This window comes from Egretta garzetta, unplaced genomic scaffold, assembly GCF_000687185.1.
Source record: "Egretta garzetta isolate BGI_Z169 unplaced genomic scaffold, ASM68718v1 scaffold248, whole genome shotgun sequence".
Classification (NCBI taxonomy): domain Eukaryota; kingdom Metazoa; phylum Chordata; class Aves; order Pelecaniformes; family Ardeidae; genus Egretta; species Egretta garzetta.
Window position 1 is genome coordinate 2097067 of NW_009260596.1, and position 21589 is coordinate 2118655.

Consider the following 21589-nt stretch of genomic DNA (forward strand, 5'->3'; position numbering starts at 1 on the left):
TTGCTAATAGAGTTGGTGCTCATCTAACACTCTTATTACCTATGCCTTCTAAACAAATAAAGACATAAATCCAAAGGCAAAAAAATTCCATGTAATAGCTAGTCCTGTGTATCTCAAGGGTGTTGCAATAAAAAACAAAAAAATGTTGGCAAAGATTTTACAGGAAGAGCGAAGAGGGCTCTCATCATTGCCTGGGCACTATTCAAGAGGGATAAATGCAGAATACTACATTTGGGCAGGAATAATCAGCTGCACAAATACAGGATGGAAAAGAAGTGGCTGGTGGCATTCTTTCTTAAAAGAGTCCATGGGATATACTGAATCACAGGCTAAGCATGAGTCAACACTATCATGCTGTTGTGAAAAAAACAAACACCACACTGGGATTTCTAAACAGGATTAGAGCCTGCAAGATGTGTGAAGTAAGCCTTCTGCTGTACTCAACAATGGTAGGGCTTTAGCTGAAATATTGTGTGTAGCTTAGGCACTGCACTCCAAGAAGAATATGAACTACCTGAGAATTCAGAGAATAATGATGATGAGTAGAGAATTACCCTGTGTCCTATGACAAAAGATGCAAGAACTGAGGTGGTTTAACCTCAGGAAATAAAGGCTGGAAGAGGGGACATGAAATTCCTCGTAAACAAAAGGCTCTCTGAAAAGGAGGGACAAGAATCTTGTTCTCTTGTTTACATTTGTTATTATGAGAGGCAATGGGCTTAAATTGCAGCAAGGAAAAGCTAGGAAAGCTTCCTAATGAAAAAGGTGGTGAAATGCTTTGATGACTTGCCTGGAAATTTGTGGAGTGTCCATCTCTGGAAGATGAGTCTAAATTAATCATGCCATGAGGCAAGGGGAAGATTTCTGGAGATCCTTTCCCAGTCCTTATTTCTTTTGATTCTATATTTTCTATTAAGACATCTTTGTTCCTTAGACATAGGAAACATTTTTCTTGGTAGTAAACTGTCACAGGCATATGGGATCTTCTTACATTGTTTTTTTTCTCTGAAGAAAAGGATAAGCTTAACAGATCACTAAAGCACAAGGGAAGATTTGTTCCAGGAAAGCTTCTTGAATACTGACAGGCAACAAGCAAGCCCCAGCACACTGATACTTCAATGTTCGGGACAGAGGGGCTTAGCTCCTCTAGCCTGCTGCTTCTCCCTTCCTTCCTCTGTGTTACACTTTCTATTTCACTGGCACTACCGTGTGCAGCTGTACTATAGTTTCCATTTGCAACAGTGCCCCAACCAAGGTTGCCACTCAAATACTTGTGCATGTGTGTATGAGTGGAGCACAAGTTGAGAGAGGTGCCTGAGAAAAGGTTTATGACACCAAAAGCTCAACTCTTACTGTCATGCCCAGCCCCTCTATGCCAAACTGAAAAAACATCTTTAAAAACAGGATGTTAATGCCCATGTGCCACAGATTACTTACATATTAGAAAGGGTCTTTCTGGACCCTGCCCACCTCCCCATACTGTGCTTCATCTGAAATATGGAACCTCACTGGATTCTAAAAATATTCAGAAAAACACAAGAACAGAACTGCAATCAGAGTAACAATGGCTGAGATGTACCAGACTGTTAATATTTCACAGGGCAACATACAGGGAGTGAATATACGAGCAGTCCATCTAAATAGTTTTCAGGAGTTTCATCAAAAAATTAACCTCCTCCACTGTCCCCCTAGACCTCCACAACTCTGTCTGGTCTCTGGTTTGGTATTTGCTTAGTACCTCAACTACATTATATATCATAACATTTTCCCCCGCTTTTCTATTTCTATGAGGAATTTCATCCTCTGTTACTTGTCATAATGTAGACACTGTGGGTCAATTTTTATTGCCATGTGTGTCTGCCTGTGTGTTCACCTCCAATGCCTAAAATCTCTTTACGATCACTAGGCTGAAAACACACAGGTTAACCAAAACCAGTTTTTCTTTACACATCACCCACGTACAACACAGAAAAGATTTACAGGCTACCTTAATGTATGACAGTAACTTCTATAGGTCTGCTTTCAAAAAGTTTATAATGATGCAAGTGTATGGGTGTGGTTTCAAAACAGTATGGGGTGATTTAAATCCGTGCTGCTGCTGGAAGTGTTAATGCTTGAAACTAACCTGACAAACTCCAGGTCCATGATCCAGCTGTCCCCACAAGGTCAGCAGAGCCCCTACAACTGGGGAAACATCTTTGATCACTTGGCCACTCACGCAATTGAATCCTACGTCTAAGGCAAGTATTATATCCCTATTAAAGAAGTAAAGTTGAAGAATGAAGTTGCGCTCCGACTTTCCAAGAGTCAAATGGCAATTACAATTGCTGGACCATAAAAGGGTCATTGTTGATATCACTTAAGACACTTGAAAACTCAGAAGGGAGTAACTGAAAGCTAATCTGGTGACAGTATTTTGAAAGAGTAAATGAATTAGCAAAGGTAAACACACACCTTCCAGGCTGACATCAGTAATGGTAGGGCATATCAAGGACTTGAGTAACAGAGTTTAAAAGGAGATGAATATTGATGCTAATGTGTGCTTACTGAAAATATATCTTGTCTATCAGAGTATTCAGTAAGATTACAGTTTAAGATTAAACAGGTATTGGTATTAACATGTTAAGACTTCCGTTTAATCTGTCAAATGTCTGCCTTGGTATTACATAGCATTTTGACTAAAGGAGCTAGAAAAATGCACTAGTTTATAAGCAGATCTCAAAAACCTCTTGAAAACTGGGAAACCATCATCAACTAGTTGTACTTCTACTCAATTCTGTATAGACATGTTTCTAGGCCTGTGCTATTTTTAGTACAGCCTTTTAGCCGATAATCTGGAAGACAAATAAATCCATCTTCCCCACCATAAATTTATCGCTGATAAAGCCTGCAGATGTCTCAAAGAACAGTGATAAAAAGTGAAGGGCAGGTCACTGCTGCTGGGTGATGTGAAGGTGAGCACATAGAGTGGTAACACAACAGCCACATATAAAGTCCGACTTGAGCTATAATAACAGTAGATGATACTAGGCCTTGTCTTGTAGAACATGAGAATAATCATATTATGGTAGCCACCACATGTTGCCAATCATCAAAAAAAGCTGATACAATCCTTGGACATGTATATGGGGAAAAGAATTTTAATCTTACTTCTGTGCCTGGCACTGGAACGACTGCTGCTACATCCAGTCTAATGTGTACAATTCAGGATTGATGTTGCAATTTGAAAAAAGTTCAAAGAATTGCCAAGAGAATGATTCACATGTTGGAAAAAACCCCAAAACCTAAAACATAAAGAGAACACGATTCCAGGAATTCAGCTTATTTACCTTACCTAGGACATGGCTAATAGATGGCTAAACTGTTCTTTTTAAATCCTTAATAATTTAGGCAGGAAGCATTGACAACGAGTTCTTCAGTCCAACAGATAAATGTATGACAAGGTCCAGTAGGTAGGTATTGGAACTAAGTGAAGCAAGACTATATAGAGAGATTTTTTTTGTTTGGGGAAGGTGATGAACACAGGAAAAATCTATTAAAATTAACAGTGGATTTTCTCTCTCTAGGAATTTTTAAACCAAAATTGGATGTTCTTTGAAAAGTGATCTTCAGTTCAAACCCTCAGTGTTAGTGAAATCTTACAGCTGTTCTATGGTAAGACAATATGACTGTTGAAGACCTTGTATTATGTTTACATCTATGTGAAAACTAGAAGAAGAAAATAGTAGGAGAGATGAAAGAGGGAGAAAAAAATGGAAGAAAATAAATACAGTTTTATTGCATTTAGAGTATTGAATTACTTGTTTCAATAAACGTCTCTTGATCCACTGTAGTTTTAATGGTATCTTTCATTCCCTTTCTTGATCCAACATGCAACATTATTATACAATGTCAAAGAGCAGAAAGGGTTCAAGCACACAGCTAGCTGCATCAGACAGGTCCACCACTTGTGCCCTGTTGGTATTCTCTTCCAGACATGGCCCCAGAGGGAGACTATCACTCTCCTACTGTCCAGATACACCCCCATCTGAAAGCTAAGAGAAGAAACAAAGAATGGTCTGCCCTCATGTGTTAGGATGACCTTGGGGTCATCCAGAACTGGGCATATATAATTTAACATTTCCATTTTCCCATGCCAGCTCCAGAGAGTAGGACTGACATGGCATGGAAAACCACATGGGTTGGACAGACAAGTTGAAGGGAGATGCTTTATATTTTTTCTACTTAAATAGCTTGTGGCTACTCAAATGTGAAAGATGGTACGAGTGTTGATTTCATACAAAGAGCAAAATATGTTACTTCTGTGTAAGACAATTTCTTTTTCAGACAAAACCAACGAATACAAACTCTTCAAGGAAAAATGTAGTCTTTTTCCATTCACGAGAATCCTGTCTCCATGGTCTTATCCCTGCTATGCTCATTATCAGCTTTTGAACATACAAGTCCACACACAGCCACACCCATATGCTCTGTGCCTTTTTCTCTGACAGTTTCAGTGTGACTGAGTCTTACAGTTGCATTGTGTGAACTCCTCACAAGCCACAGAACCATCAGCTGAAACAGAGCAGCATTAACCTCAACCTTTCACAGAAGGAAGACTAAGGAAGGGATTAAAAGACAGGTACTATGCTTTGATGCTCATGATGCAAGAGTGGCTCTTGCATTCCTAGAAAAGACCATGCAACTAATTTGGTTATCTCACAGATACTATCATATAGAAGATACACAAAACAGAATAAGGCTGGGAGAATTTTCACCATGAACAAGTGGAACCAGAAAAAAAAAATTGCCTCTGAAACAGCTTCTCCCTTGAAGTTCTGGTCCATCACTCTCAGATATAAACTCTCTTCAGCTACAACTGTAATTCCTCACATGTTCAACTTCACATCTGTTTTGTTCCTACCTACAGATTTCTCTTTATAATATTCTTGCAATTTTCAGACACATATGTCTCCCAGAGGGCACTGGATTCCCTGAAGTGGAGCGAGGGGGCACAAAAACTTGGAGTAGCTAGAGTGGAACAAACACAAATCTCACCTGCTCTGACTCCCAATCTAAGCCCCAGCAATGAATCAGCAGAACTCCCCCCCCACCCCTCCATGCCCTGAAGCTGATCTCCTGTCACACACCTCAGCTCCTCCCTGCCAGCTTTCATCTGTTCTGAATCTTCCAGATAACTCCCAGCTGTCTCTGCCTGCCTACACAAGGAAACTTTGCCCTACTTGCAACGCAAAATGTTTTAATGGGACCATGGTAGAAAAGACAAGACAGTTTTAATCTAAAAGTAATATATGTTTTGTAGCCCTGTGTTTTTAACTAGTCTGTAAACTCAAAGATTCTTGGAGATTAAAGTTTGCTTTGGTTTGCCCTCTGTGAGACATCAAATCTCACTATACTGTATTAATGACAGCTGCTATTCCTGGACTTACTCCACTATCAGAATGTTTTCTGTCTTGAACCATATGTTTCACATATAGTTATTTAAAGAGTTTCACTAGCTAAGCCTATTGAGATGAATCATCTGTCTTGCAAAGGTGTCGTGGGATATGCAGCAGAGTAACAAGAACTTTAACTTGGATACATAGCATAAATAAAATCATACATGTCAGTTGTGTGTTGCTGTGATAGAAAAAGTGACTCAAAAGAAATCCTAACTGATGTGGAATGAACTTTCTCAGCCTAGATTACCTAAGAAGAAGAGAAAACATCTTTAAATTGTAATAGAATTAGGCTGGGTTTGTGCATATTAATTACAGGGGCAGTGTCAAATACATCTCTGGATTTAACTGCTGATGTCTACAAGATTTTGACCTATTGTTGTTTCTCTTCCTGCTCCAGTGCCAATTTTGCTGGCATAGGGGGAAATAATCATAAAAATATGTCCCTCATCCCTCATTCAAGATGGCTGTCTGGTTTTCCTTAAGATACCTTACTGAGTTTAAATGTTATCTACAAAAGATTTTAGAACATCTCAGATGCAGTTTGCAGTGAGGAACCTTTTAGGTACACTCGGCCTTTGGCAGTATGAACTTAAAGAGGTTTCCATTTTCTTCATGACTATTGTTTATTCTTGCTTTCATCACATCCTATTTACTATGAAACATGGAAACTTTATGCTAGAGCAGAACTCCAGCCTCTTGTCCCAGGTAAGCATCCAGATCAGCTGACAAGAGCATCATGCTCCTTCTTACATCCAGGTCTGTCCCAGGCAATCTGGAATGCCTTCCTTCAGAGAGTTATTACACCTTCAGTCACAATGGAAAGACTTCCCTACATCAGCTCCAGGATGGTCTCTGGGCTGGTGGCAAATGCAATTTCAATGAAGGTGGCAGAAGTGTATCCTGATTTTTTTTGTGGAATCTGATTACTGATGTACCATATATGACAGGTATCTATCTCCACCTTTTAACAGTGAAATGTGGAGAGAGAGATCATAAATGATCTTAGTGCAAAACTTGGAATTTGTGATAGCTCCTCCCATCTCCTGATAAGCTTGTCTCTCTTCAGCTCTAGGTGCTATTTTCTCTGAATGCCTGAGAGCATGGTTATGGGGTCACTTCCGTTCAGTATAAATCTACAAAGCTCCATAAAGGAGCGGTCTTACCCACCTTTGCACCCTTGGACATTCCTGCTTCCTTGTAAGAGCATTGACTTTTTTTTTGTTTGATTGATATTAGTTTTCAGATAGAAAATGTTCTTTTTGCTATGTGCACACTAGACATAGGACACAGAAAGCAGCAGGGAAAAGGCAATGGGTTACTGGAAAGGAGGAGAAAAGACAAGACCAATCTTTTCTGGCATCAGTGCAGACATCTGTGTGATTAAAGTAACCACATAACAATGGCCTAGGATTCCTTCCTACGCAGTGTAGGGAGTTTAGAACACAGGCTAACCTAGCATTCTGGATTAATGAGGCAGACAGTTACAGTCTGGTCAAGCTGAGGCAAAGGTCCTTTTCTAAATCTCTCCTTAATATGTCATGAGTGCTAGATAACATTGCTAGAATGCATTGGTTTGAGCATTTACCTGCCTTGTTATCCAAGAGATGTCACCTTTCCTAAACATTTTTGAGATGTCTAGCTTTAATGTTACTAGTTCAAAGCAAAATTTCTTGTGAATTTCAAACATCGAACAATTACAAATAATAAGGTTTTGTTTGAAAAAAATGTGGTCACTAAGGAAAAAAGAAGAAAGTAACATATATTTCTGACTGAAAACAAATCTGCTAGATTTATCTGTTTTCCAGCAAAATGGGTCCACTTTCAGTGTATGCAAAAAAAATCCCCCAAAAAACCCCCCAAAACCCCACCCCAATAATGTATCATTCTTACCATGCTTTTTAGGGATTATTTTGCCTCACACTAGCTGCGACAGACACTTTGTGAGCCAGAATCTCTGGTCCAGTCAAGCCAGGTCCTAGGCAAACCTGATGTGTAGAGCTGAGGTAGGTTTGAATGACATTCATAGTCCCCAGGTGCTACAACTGCTCAGTCCTTGGATTAAAGAACAGCTGGCAGCTCTAACTGGTGCCCAGTTTCCCACAGTCCTGAAATCCAAACATTTAAACTGCCCTGGGAAAAAAAAAAAAAAAGTGTGTTTTTTCAGAAGAGATCTGTGATAAGTAATGGATTCCCCTGCAGCACAACTGGAGTAGACTTCTCAATGCAAAATGCCACATCTATTTTTGGAAAAGCACAAATGGAGCCAATTGAGTGATCTCACTGGCTAGTAATTTCTTTGAAATAGTTTATCACATACATGAAAATACACTGCATTACATCACTTCAGAAGTCATCTTTGTTTTCTTTTTAATTAAGTTATAGTATTTTTCTTGATGTTCAAACTTCAGTATGTATGACTTCAGTGGTGTTATAGAAACCATTGGAAATCATCTCTTTTTGTACCCACAATAACATTGTAGTTGTCCAGGAATGCAGCACTGGAGAACTATACATATGTAATATTTAGAGGTTGACCCACAGGTATTTAAGAATTATAGAAGACTCCTAAGGCTATTTCAACCTCTTCATCTCCAACACACATACAGACTTATACACATTCACATTTGAAATCCATATCACATATGGGAGATGAAGTTTTCCAAACTTAAATTGGTGGCATTTAAATAAGAAACCAAATCAAGTATCAATGCTGATTGCTAGAGTGTGCCAGTATTTCACAACAGGTATAAATGCAGGAGATTTAACATTTTTGCACTTTTTGTCCTGCAGGCACAGCTGAGGAATGTTCAAACAATCTCAACCACAGCCATATTAGGATAGCATTAGGTATGCTTTGAAAGTGCAGAAGCAGTTTTGTAAGCTATAGTCCAGACAATGGAGGCTTAGACTTATAACTCACTGGACTGATGCATTCTTGTGCATCGTCCATTCATTTAGTGTTCTGCAGAATAAACATGCATCTTTGGAAATGCAACTGTTATCCAAGAATATTGTTTTATCACCCGAATTTATATGCAAGCAGAACTTTCAGGGCCAGGAGAGAGGGGTAATGAGATGAATGTTTGTTCCTGGAATTAGGGCTGGGGTGAGTTCTAATTGGTTGGACATCCCTCCTGCTTCTTTTTACCCATCTCTATTATTCATAGAATCATAGAATCGTTTAAGTTGGAAAAGACCTTTAAGATCATCAACTCCAACTGTTAACCTAGCATTGCCACGTCCACCACTAAACCACACCTCCCCATCAAAAGATAAAAAAATACCTCCAGGGATGGGGACTCAACCACTTCCTTGGGCAGTCCGTTCCAGTGCCTGACACACTTTCAGTGAAGAAATTTTTCCTAATATCCAGCCTAAACCTCCCCTGGCGCAACTTGAGGCCCTTGTTTCTTGGGAGAAGAGACCAACACCCACCTCACTACACCCTCCTTTCAGGTAGTTGTAGAGGGCAATAAGGTCTCCCCTCAGCCTCCTCTTCTCCAGGCTAAACAATCCCTGTTCCCTCAGCCATTCTTCATAAGACTGGTGCTCCAGAACCCTCACCAGCTTCATTCCACTTCTTTGGACACGTTCCCGCTCCTCCATGTCTCTTATTGTGAGGGGCCTGAAACTAAACACAGTATTCGAGGTGCAGCCTCACCACTGCGAGTACAGGAGGACAATCATTTTCCTAGTCCTGCTGACCACACTAGTTCTGATACAAACCAGGATGCTATTGACCTTCTTGGCCACCTGGGCACGCTGTCGGCTCATATTTAGCTGACTCTCAACAACACCCCCAGGTCCTTTTCTGCCGGGCAGCTTTCCAGCCACTCTTCCCCAAGGCTGTAGTGTTGCATGTGGTTGTTGTGATCCAATTGCAGGACCTGGCACTTGGCCTTGTTGAACCTCATACTGTTGGCCTCAGCCCATGAATCCAGCCTGTCCTGACCCCTCTGTAGAACCTTCTGACCCTCAAGCAGATCAACACTCCTGCCCAGCCTGGTGTCATCTGCAAACTTACTGAGTGTGCACTTGATCCCCTCATCCAGATCACTGATAAAGATATTAAACAGAACTGGCTCCACCACTGAGCCCTGGGGAACACCACTTGTGACCAGCTACCAACTAGTTTTAACACCACTCACCACAAGTCTTTGAGCCTGGCCATCCAGCCATGTTTTACCCAGGGAAGAGTGCTCCCGTCCAAGCCATGAGCAGCCAGTTTCTCCAGAAGAACACTGTGGGAGACAGTGTCAAAGGCTTTACTCAAGTCTAGGTAGACAACGTCCACAGCCTTTCCCTCATCCACTAAGTGGGTCACCTTGTCATAGAAGGATATCAGGTTAGTCAAGTAGGACCTGCTTTTCATAAACCCATACTGACTGGGCCTCATCACCTGGCTGTCCTGTATGTCCTGTGTGATGGTACTCAAGATGATCTATTCTATAACCTTCCCCAGCACTGAGGTCAGACTGACAGGCTCCTCTCCACACAGGAAGTATAAATTTCCAAGTTTCAGTTCAGAGGGATGCAAGTCTAAAGTGCCCTTTAATCTTTATGCACTTTTAATATGCATACCTATACATAATCTCCTGGATTTCTTATAGCTTGTTTGTAGCTACAGTGGGTACCCTTCAGTGAATTTATTATTTAGATCTCTAGAAAGTAATAGGAAGGGAGCAGGAAGATAGGGCTGAAAACTCAGCTTCAAAACATTCAAAATTACTTAAAGAAGATCAATACAAAAAGGAAAAATCAGTTTCCTTATTAAGTGTAGAAAGATTTAGAACAACTGGTTTGAAAATATCTAAAGCCACATTTAAATTCTGGAAATATTAATAGACTAGAAATAGAAAGAGGCACAGATCTTACACAGAATTAACAACTATGACTGTGAGCAAAACTCATGCTTCTGTTCAGTGGCCCACACAAAGACAAAATTCAATGAAAAATTGGGATTGAACCATTACCACCCTATGAGATTTTCTTGCTGATCTGAAAAATGAAACGAAAACCCAAATGAAAATAGAGTGCTGCTACTTACAATGCTGACATTAACTATATTCAGCTTCAACTCAGTTGCATTCAGCAACTAGCATCCTGTCATCCCAAGTGGGCATGACCTACTGCAGACATTTGTTTAATATAAAATCTTCAACAGATCCTAGTGAGTTTATTGTTAGGTTTTCAGAATGGGCCTAGAAGTTACAACTTGTACACAGAGTTTACTTGCACTTCATGTTTTGCTACATACTGGCATTTAATTTTTACACTAAAAATGAAGTTTAGCCAGAAAAACTTTACTAAGCCCTTAACCCATCTATTCAAGGAAAGTTACTTTTAGCAATGATACTGATTCTCCCCTGCTGCAGTTTTTTTCATCACTTTTTTCCCCATCTATAGTTTATATTTTCTTCTTTACAGAAACATTGCTCACGGTTATGGGCTGACATCCCATCTTTCCTTAGTCTTCTCTTCTCTAGACTAAACAATGCCAAATATTTCCACCCTTCCTCATGCTCCCTCTAGACTGTTGCTCATTACTTCTTTCTGGATTGTCTCCAGTGCATCTACATTTTTCTTCAAGTATGGTACCCAAAACAGTGCTCCTTGACACTCTCCACTGTCAAGGAAAGTGGAAGAATTACCTTACACACCTTGCATAGAACATTTGTACTCCAGGATCACTTCATTTTGCTTAAATTTGGTAATACTTGGTAAGTGCAGGGGGCTTCTTTATTAAACTGAAAATGTATGTTCAGAGACAATCTTTCCTTGTGAAATCTGGGTTCAGGTATAGTTTTGTGATCAGGGTCTTAAGGCTGGAAAGTTATAAACACCTCTTTTACTTTATTACAGGGCACAGTAAACCGGGAGTTAGCTCTGATTTAGTGTACAAAATGGTCCCTATTTATAGATCCTCAAGCAGGCACACATAGTTTTCAGAGATGGACGGCAACTGCCCCATTTTGTGTTTTAATAAAACAGCAACAAATATTACCTAGCTTTCTAGACATGGGTAGTGAGTTGAATTTGGGAAGAGCTTTGCCTACACAGAACATCAGAGCACCGATAACCTCCTGAAATATGCACACTGTTACAAAGGATAAAGCCTTGTTACCTTTATGTACCTTTAAGCTGAAACACTTTCATTAAAGTCAGCTGCAATTATTGTTAACTTGGTTTTCACTATTAGTTCTAAGACTATCGGTAGCAATGTTGTTTACTATTTATAACTGGTCTACCAAAATAGTCTTAGTTAATACTGTAGAGAGACTAATGTAGTGTAAGTATGTATTCTAAAATTTGATACACGCCCCCATTACTTCATTGTGTTGCCTTAAACTGCATAGCATTTTACAAAGAGGAATTGGTACAGATCATAACGGGATTTGCTACCAAATGTTGAGGATTATTTCCTGGTGTGAGAGCAGGTAGGAAGGGTGTAGAACAGCAATAAAAGTGTCCTAATTGAAGATAACTTACTCCTTATTCTTCCACAGATTTCTTGCATGGCATGACCAAGTGGCTTAACTATCATTTGTTTCCTTGTCTTTCATGAACTATTTCAGAAAAACATTCTTATATTCCTTCCAAAGTAAACATTTTTCCCCCATTATTGTTGGACAAATTTCTGTCTGACAATAGAAAAAGACCAAGAGACTTTGTCAACTTCATGGTGAAGTGGATTGTACCCACTTTGATTTGTTTGTTAATCTGGGGTCACATTCATTTCCCCTGCAATTGCAGCAGCAGTACCTGCCTGCGAACATATTCAGCCTCCTGGTCACCTACCTTCCCCATGGAAGAAAGGTCACACATGCTCCGTTCCATTCATTTTTTTTTTTTCTCATCCTGATGTTGCTCTACACTAAATTTATAGGGATGGGAAAGGCAGAGACTGGAACTCATACCTCTTCAGGATTAGAATAGGTAAATTGAATTAGCAATCAACATCCAACATAGTGCATTCCAAAAACCAATAATTTGCTCAAAATACAATTCATTGTATTTTGAACCCGAAACAGTTTAGACCTAGTACCAAAAAGTACTGTCTCTCACAAATAGAAATGCTGGCTGTTCCATTTATAGCTTTGTATCATTTAACCCTTGCTGATTTTGACAAGGGATGCTCCTTGGCTGTAACAGGAGATTTCCAAAAGAGGATTAGAGTTTGGGGGGGTGGGGCGGTGATGCTGTGTCAAGCCACAAGATAATATTTGGCTGCTGTGAAATTGAGACCATCTGTCATTGAAGTACACAAAAATGGGACTACATATTTGTAGTAGGAAATCAGGAAACTCAATGTAATAAACATTAGATAATGTGAAGAGGTTGGAGTGCTGTAAACATCTGACAATCTTTGTGAAGAAGCCTACTCATTCACAGTGGAAAAATTAACTTCAGATCCACAGACATCTGCTTTTCTAAAGTTGTAGATAGAAACTTTCCATTTTCTAACACAGAAGACCCTCTTCACAATGGTGCTGTTTATTGCTTTCTTTCACCTATTTCCCACCTATCTCACCCTTGACTAGTTAAGAACAGCCCAGAAGAAAATGAGTCATAATACCATTGCAGGAATTGCTTGGTTTGATCCACTGAAGTTATCCCTGGCCTCCTCCCTGCAGCTTGACAGTGCTTTAAAAAGTCAGAGGCAAACCTACCGAGTTGCTGGTGATAAGGTGGCCTGATCTGAAAGACTGAAGATGACAGTCAGTCTTAATGGATTAGCCAGACCCATGTCAGCATCTACCATCTTATGGTTTGAGAATATAAAACATTTTTTAAAAAAAGCCATTGTACAACAGATTGGGGGAGGGGGGAAGGTAAAAGAATCAATCCCCTCTCGACACACCCTGGTGGTAGGCAGCTCTGATAGTCCTTGAAATGTAGAATATCTGATTCCAATTTTTTTTTTTTTCCCTCCCTAACCATACCCTGGTCTTATCTGTTACTATACTGAAATTAATGCACACATTACTTAGTTCCAATACACATGTTACTTTGTTGCCACACTGAAATTAATGCACATGTTACTTTGTTGCAATGCACACTAGTGGATGTACTTAACTGCAATCCAAGAATCCATCATCCTGGAACATTCCCTTACTGGCACATTTCTGAAAGACTGAAAATGTCCTCTGCTCTTTACATTCCAGTTTAATACAAGTCCCTCTCTTTCTATATTAAAAATGGAAGTTGCAATCATCCCAAGACCAAGTTCTGCTCTTAGATCTGCAAGAAGTCTGTCAGAAAGTGGTAACAGAGAAGACAGAGTTCAGCTTCCTGTGAGCACACATCTTCCAGTGGTTAAGTTCTGGGTGATATCATTTCAGGACTCTGGCATTGGCAAAATGTGCATGCCAGACACAGGAAACCAAGAAAAACAAGACAAACCGTGGAAGCCTCCAAAATTGTATCATTTTTATAGTTTAGTGAGAAGATGGATTTTCTCACTGTGACTGACCTCCAAGAACTAGATGTTTAAGCCAATACAAATATTAGCTTATTTTTTTAAGTCTCTGAACATTCATATAATATTAGACACAGGATAATCCAGCTCAGTTTTGATCAGCTTTTTAGACCATTAACCAGTCTCTACTTTGGTTAGCAATTCCAGATCAGAAGAACAGTTTAAAATATATTTTTCGTACTTATTACCTTGTAAAAGAACAAAACAAACCAAAAAATGTTCAGTAGTTTCCTATACTTAGCAACCATCATCTCAGAAGTCAGTGTTCTCTATATGTACTTTAGAAACATTTTATAAATCAATACTTACATTATTTAGTTTTAGCTAAAAAGCCTTTAATAATGTCCATTTTAATCCAGATGAACATTGAAGGTCATTGTATTTGCTAATAAAAGTTTACATACACTAAAGTGGGCATTAACTATTTTTAAATGGTCTTGATTGGAGAAAAAAGTTGAGAAGTGAACTAATTAAAATTGTATTTAGTTTAGCCAAATTAACTAATTGCTAAAAAAAATGATGCTAATGATATAAGTGTGGCTGCTAATTGACCTCAAAACATCCACATTCACATGCATTCACTGAATGCCTTCAATGAACAATTATCTGCTGAAAGCATATTTGCCAACTATTCTACTTAAAACTATTTCTATTTGTGTCACATGAATGGTTTCTGTGACAGGCATTTTTCCCAGTTTGGTCATAAATTCTAAACAAGAGAATAATGAACAAGACAGCTATGATCTGGATTTTCAGTAACATTATCCTCTGTGCTAAAAATTAATATTATTTTTAGCTAATATTACTAGCCCCTATACAGCACCAACAGTTTCAGCAGTACAAGGTGACAACAATGCCAATTAATCAAATTAAGAAATCAGTACTGCTATCTTGATTCCCAGAATCTTCCCAAATCAAGGCACTAAAACTCTACACACAGTAAGTGTATTTATTCAGGTTGAGAAGAGTTCTCTCTTTTATGGGTATAAATACAAATTATATAAATATCTGGGGTTTTTTTCCTTGACTATAAAGAATCACAATCACTAATTAAATGTTTGTTACATAATAAATAAATGTGCAATTTCCATCTGAATGAATTGTGGGGAATCAATATAGATGCTGAACCTCCCTAAGATGCCAGTTCTTGGCTTTCTGAGTAGCAGTATTCCAAATTCTTTATGTTGGAGCACTTGCACACAGAACTTAACAGGAGAATTAAGAGTCAATCCAAGTACAATTGAGCAGAATCTCCCCTGTCTACCACTCGGCTTTACGCCAATGTAATACTGGTCTAAACAAGCATTTAAGCAAGTCCTTAACTATTGTAAAAATATAATGGTATCAAAAGGCTCCATATATCAGCCTTTTTTCTTTTAAAGAAAAGAATAATCATTTTACTATAAGTGGGCTCACAACTCATGAGCTGATGAAAAGGCAAAAATAGTGAGAGAAGTGAATCATCCTTGTCCTGAGATTTGTGGAGAACCATAAGAGGACCTCCTGAAATGTGGGCCTCTCCATTAAGTGACCACAATTATGTGTTTTCTTGTGTTCCACTATATTGTATATGAATTTAGATGTATTAATTCTCTAAGTATACTATAACATAACTCACAGCAGTATATAATGATGCCACTAAATGTATAATTTTTAATTTTTCTTTGCTTTAGTCTTGAAGCATTACTTTCCCAGTTGCATGATTGTATTTTAGTAAATTTCGTATGTGTTTATGCTAACTCTTGCAGTTTCTCTTTGAGCTGGATACATCAGAAAAATCATGTGAACAAGGACAATTTCAAATAATTTTTTTGCATCCCTTCAACTCAATTGCTTGTAGTGTAAGGAAGGATAACTTACCTACCAGAATAACACTTCACTACAGTTCAAAACTGAGTCACTTTTAGATAACAAATTTAGGCTTCATATTATAAATAGATACAAACAAGTAACTAGGTAATCAGGCTAGGAATTGAAGTATGCCTTAAATCCTTTCTCTCTAGACACAAACACTCTTCAAATCTCTGTAGACTTACCCTTAGAGAGTAGGACTGGGACATTTCTTATTCTCATCACACAAACTGCAAAGAAAAGCATGGGAAATTAAGAAGTTTGCCCAAGGTGACTTAGATGATGGCAGCAAAGCAGGAATTCCCATGGACTTCTACAGACACACAAGTGACTTAAATATGTTGGTATACAAAACTGTTCCAGTTTAACCAGCTTGAAGAGAAGCAGTAAATACATAAACATTTGAAAAATGCCCTAGTCAATGCTATTCTTGATAACTTTGTTAACTACCTATGAATTGTTGTAAAATTGTAATTTATTTTCTGTTTACTACTTGTGATTCTCTCACTTTAGAGTACAAGAAAAAAAGCTTTTGTATGCCTCCTTCTCTAAAACCAAGATTAAACAAGAAGGCTTTTCAAATACAGGGAACAAGAAGGGTAATTGTTTCTTAAAAAAAGTTATTACCATAATGCTGTAACTGCAAGCACTGCAGGAATTAAAAACATATCATCTGGATTTTTAAGTTTCTAAGAAGCAGTCTTATTAACCTTAAGTTTAAAAGCTCTATTAGACAAAATAGCAGATCACATGCATTTTCAAGTGCAATCCAAATTTGTTTTCCTCTTCCTTGACAGCATTTTAAAGTTACTGTTTGGAGAGTGCCAAATAGTAAGAATGTGGTAAGAAATTATTTAATTTTTTTACTGTTTGAAAGTTTAGTTTAAAAATGAGAAAGAAGGAAACTTCTCTGCTCTTGACAGCCAAAAAGTTTAGTGGTCTGTGCAAAATTAATTGATTCATTAATCTCATTAATAACCAGCTCTTAATTGGCATAAATTTGTATACAGTGGGAGCAAAGGGCAAGCTGCACTTTTTTTTTACTACCAAGATAAGTAGCTTATTTTAAAGAAACAAATACCAACCAATTAAAACAAGCAAACAAAAATTCTCACAAAATATTACAAAGATCTAAGCCATGTTTTTTTCCCTTGCTACTATGGAGATACTGACACCTTCTGGTAGTGAGTGAGGTGGCCAGACAAGAGCTTCTGATCCAGGACTGCCAAAAATAAAATTAATTTGGCTTCAAAGTGGTAAACTCTACTATATTTCTGGAAGCCCTCTCACTCAGAGTTTAATATCAAGTTCTACTGAGTACTAACAGAAATTGTTAATGAGGAAAGATAATAATAATTTCAGAGAAATCAATAATACAATTAAATTCAATTAGTATGAGCTTAGAAGAAATATTTAGTCACTCCTTTGATTTGTTTTTCTAAAGTGAAGTAACTAACCAATATTGTTGAAATGACTTCCTTTAAACCAGTAGACAAAAATAACAGAAGCAGATGGATGAAAGACAAGCAGGACTTGCAAACAAAAAGCAAATCTATCATTTGAGTGCTTGTGCTATTGTAAGTGTTGCAATGATTTCTCCTTTACTGCAAGTACTTAAACTGGAAGTTTTCTAAAATAAGAAACTCTGGTGCTCCCCAAGATACTGGACGTGCAACAAGCTAAACAAAATCCTAAATTACTGTTTGTTAAAGTAATGCAGATAGAACTTCTGATCTTCCCAAACTCAGTCTTCTCTGTCTTATTGGTACACTCTCTATGTACTTTAAACATTTAGAGTGCCTTGCTCCAGGTCATATGTACATTTGTAACACTAAACACAGTTTCTTCAAAGCCACCAAAGAATCCTTCCCAAAACAGGACCTCACACAGGTATATGCCATGCTCCAACTCCAGAATTTTACACCTGTTAAAAGTAAGATTTTGCCTGGAGCACAAGAGCCTGGGGAGAGTGAGAGCTATTGGAATAGAAATTAACTCTTCACACAAGGCAAGTCTCCCCAATGAGCATTTTCGTCCTACTGACCTGGTCTCTTACATGGAGGAAGAAAACATGGAGCACACTTTCCACAGAGAACTGGAGATCAACAGTACTCTTGGAGCATTTTGGGATGCATAAGCTGAACTTGGCAATGAAAACAAGGAAGAAGGTCCTACTCCAAATGGGGCAGTAACTCATGCCATTCACCACAGAACATTATTCTTCAGTCTAAAGTGAAGGTGAAAATTCAGTTTTAAGAATTGATCACAGATGATCACCAAATCATAACAGAAGTAATTTAGATGCAGCATAAACATAAAGCATCAGATTTTAAACAGATGGAATGGTGTATTTTATTTTATGACATAAGCTATGCAGGCCACAGTAAAGGTATCCCAATCTGTTTCTTACAGAAGTAATTAATTGTACCTCAAATTAATTTATGTTCTTGTAAAATCAGAAAGAGATCACTCCATGCCTAGAATATGCATTCTGCAGACACAAAGAGGATTTAAAGAGTTTTAGATGCGTACTTAAAGCATGCAACTCCTCAGTCTCTACTAGAACATTATTTGAGAAGACTGTTATATAGGATTTCTGATATTAAGAAAAATGCCTACTTAATATCTCTCCTGCAGTAGTACCAGAGGAATCCCCCCTATACTTAATACTTGGCTGTGCAGACACATCAGGAGAGGCAACCCCTTCTCAAGTCTATCTTTCATTCAAAGCAAATACTACTGCATCAGACAAAAAGAATAGTCTTAAACCTCTGAATACTTCTGAAAAGTTACTTTTCTATCTGAGCTTAAAGAAGACAGGTTTTAAATGTCTATAGATATATGCACAGGTATGTGTGCACATTTCTCACCTCCTGCTGCAAGTATTCTCCACCTCTTCCAACTATCCAACATCCCCTCAATCCTGTTCCCTAGAATGGTTATTGACTCTCCTTGCTGTTTTTCCTTTTTATGCTGAATTGTTATACTTTTTTTCCTCACCTCTTCCCTTTAAGTTTTCATCATCCAGAACTTTTTATTGCATGCAGGATTCATTCTACTTCTGGCACAGTACAGACATACGCTCTCTGTAGAGTCATTGTCTGTCTTGTATTCCCCACCCACACTATTCTATGTATTCAAAAAATCCTATGCCATATAGGCTATTCTGTGGATATGGAAGCTGGTGTAGCTTATCAAATACCACTAAAAAAATAAAGGCCTCATCAGGCCCAGTGCCTCAACACCTAGAGCACTTCTCTAATATTCTTGTTATGATTTGGTTTTGCCATCCATAACTCCTAAGATATGTCATTAGTATTTTACAACAGAGAAACTTGAAGTCTGTATTTGTGATGGTTGTTCTTTAAAGGCACTTAAATCTCTGTACTCCAGTGAGAAACAGTAATTCGACAGTAGCTCATCCTGTAACTGTATAACACTTTTGAGCTAATGAATTCAGAATTTGCTTTTAGTCTTGCCTTCTGCTCCGCACACCTTCTCTCTCCTGTCCTCTTGTTACCAGTTTAAAGCTCCTCCTGACTCTGCTCTTGAAACTGCATTGCCTGGTTTCTGCATTACCTATCCAGCTGGCGTAACTATTCAGACACCCTGCCATTTCACTGCCAGACTCCAAAGGTATGCAATACCATGTGAAAGCCACAGGAGCAGCAAATATATTCATTTCTAGACTGTTACAACCAAATCCTGAGGCACTACAGCCAGATTCAGGCCTGTTATCAGTACAAAATGACATCTATTGTTCAGAAAGGGATTTCCCCCTTTTTTTCCCCCTTCCCATGTTGATAATTTTAATTTGGTACTAAATTTTAATTTGGACTAAAATGTTGATAAGACAATCAGCTGGTAGTTATTCTTTGATGCAAGTAGTAATAGCAAAGAATTGCCTCTTAGCTTCACTACCTCAGAATTGTAACCTTTTTTGTTACCAACAAAATTAACAGACAGTAATTGACACACAAAATCTGAATACTGTGAGCTTCTAGTATTTCATAAAGTAACAGTATGTCAATAATACATGAAAAATGCCACAGTACTGCAAATTATATTAAAATACTATTATTTAAATGTAATGACTCTACAATCTGTTCGCAAAGCCTTATGGTCTTTCAATATTCTTCAGTCCTATAAAAATGACTAACTACTGTATTGATTCGTATGAGAGAGAACATGTGGTTAATACCAACTGTTGTAATTAGAACAAGAAGATTTAAGCAGAAAGACTCGGCTGAATTTGGACGAGTCACTTACCTACAGTTTCAAAACCATTACTTGATTTGGATGACCATAGACTCTCATATTAATTCTCTGGGATACTGAATATTTACAATTCATGTGACCATTCTGCTCATCAGCACTTTCAAAAGCGAAGCTTTGTTAGGCCACCATCAGTAAATTTAGTTTTTCCAGGCCAGATTCACCCTTTTAATAAGATATAGCCGTGCCAACCACCTTGTAAGAATACTTCGAAGTTCTGCTGATAAAATTAGAGAATATTAGTTATAGAAATTAAAATAGTAAAAAGAGTATTAGATCAAAAAGTAAACATACAGAAAGACATATTCCTCCAAGTTGCCATCTGCTTTCATTTCCTCCTACTAATTCCTTGTTTTCCAACTATCCTCATACCCTCCAACTTTCAAATGTCTGTTTTTTTAAAACAACCAAACTCTCCCTCCTTCTCTCCAAAGTGGTTTCCCCCTCCCCTCCCCCATTGGGGCATGTTTTATTTTATCTCTCCCCACTCCACTCCCCCCGCTTCATAACCTGCAACAATTTCTCTTATTTTGATACCAAATAATTTTTACTATGGAATATTACCCTACCCAGAGTAAATTTTAACTCAGAAATAAAGTCTTGCACAAATTCATTTGCCTATATATTATTGTATCTTTCATAAAACAAACACCAACTCAAGAACTCCCATGCCTAACTATAAAAGCTTACATGCTATTATACGCTTATATGTATTACATACTCACATCTAATGTAAAAGGCCTCTACTCTATTAGCTGCTTTCTGAAAAGAATCCCTTATAAAGTGATGTCAGAACCCAGGACCTCCAAAGCACAAACTAGAAATGATACAGAAGTATTTTTAAGAAAACTACTTTAAGACCAGTGTAACACAATCAAGAAGCACTTGTGCATGAATAAATTCCCCTAATACCTACCACTGAAATAGCACTCCAGCAAGTCATTACAGACCCTATCCCTTTTAAGAAATTGTCAATTATATTTTCACTCTCTTGTCCATACAAGAAAAAAAAAATATCAGGACACCCATTTGTGACAAGATAGTGCAATAGGGAGGTATGCATGTATAACGTTGGCTCTAGTTCCTCCAAGTCTCTCTTCAAAGAAGCTAGAGTAAAACAATTGGTGGTACTTTCAATAAATGAACCCCAAGAACAAGTAAGGCAGTACTTGCACGCAACAGAATTAAGAGGCAGTACTGCTTTCTCACACACAGCTTGCATGCAAGATGTCCTATAGTCCCTTAAAATTACCTGTCCTTGAAAACACAAACACGAGTAGTTTGTCTCTTCTGACAATCCTCTAAAGCAGGAATAAGTGGCTCTGACTGAAGAGGCAGGCCACAGGCAAGAATGGACTGTACAAAGTAACACTGCAACTCCCACACTGATAAATAAGCAATGAAGGGAAATAATAAAATAAAAAATAAAAATAACACCCCCTCCCCAAATAATTTGTCTTACTTTCAAAAATTCCTTCTGTCATTATTAAATATATTTGTAGCAACATATACAAATTAATTCTAGGCAATAGTTCTATGACTA